Below are 1007 nucleotides of genomic sequence, written 5' to 3'. Positions count from 1 at the left end.
TATCGTTCTGGATTTACTTATTTAATTTGTACAAGGTAATCTATTTACAATAATATTAACAAAGAAAAAGAATATCATTAGAACATGAAAAATAAATAGTAATTTTAATCGTATGTAGCTGTTTAGAAATATGGTACATATTAATTAAGATGCATAACTTATATAGTAAATGTTTCATGCATTGGTGCAATCATGTGTGTATATAGGTATTATGTCATTTACTTAAAACAGCAGTTAGTGTTTAATAACTTAATATTTTATAATATTATAAATAATATTGTAAATGTATAAATATAGATATATGATAAAGAGATTTAAAAATAAATAAAGTATTGAGCGACTTTTATAATCTTATATTTTCGCTCGAAATAAAACAATATACATGTATAATTTTAACCTTCTGACTTCATCAGGCTTGTTAACCCTAGCTGATTCCTACTTCTTAACCCTTCAACTTGTTCGTGTACTACGTCTTTTCTATGTGATTCCCGAGATATTTCGCAACAATGATTATGGTATAATTGCTAATGTAACTATCTTTTATACAGAGTGGATCGGAAATCATAAAAATAACCGGGCACGGAATGGATATCTATGAAAAAATAAGTTAAACATATAAAATACAACTTTTTCATATGACGCTTCGTTCCAGAGACAATCGAGTTTGAAAATTTGTCAAGTATACTTCAACTGGACTAATTAATACGAGATTATCATGCATGTAAAAATCTGTTTAAAATATTAAAGAATATTTTTCCGTTTAAAGTCTCATTTTCAAGAAAGTAAACTTTGAATTTGTTTAATTACGAACTGATCTGATACACACGCATGACATATTTTCAAATTTATCTTTCTTGAAGAAACAAAGCATCAAATGAGAAAATTTTATTCTACATTTTTTACTTATTTTCACATGCAGTTTAAACTCCTATCGACTATTTATTCTTCTTTAATTCGGGAATTATTCCAAATTTAGATATACTTGTCAAATTTTCAAACTCGATTTT

This window comes from Bombus terrestris, chromosome 7 (genome assembly GCF_910591885.1).
Source record: "Bombus terrestris chromosome 7, iyBomTerr1.2, whole genome shotgun sequence".
Taxonomy (NCBI): Eukaryota; Metazoa; Arthropoda; class Insecta; order Hymenoptera; family Apidae; genus Bombus; species Bombus terrestris.
This window is presented reverse-complemented; position numbering follows the sequence as displayed.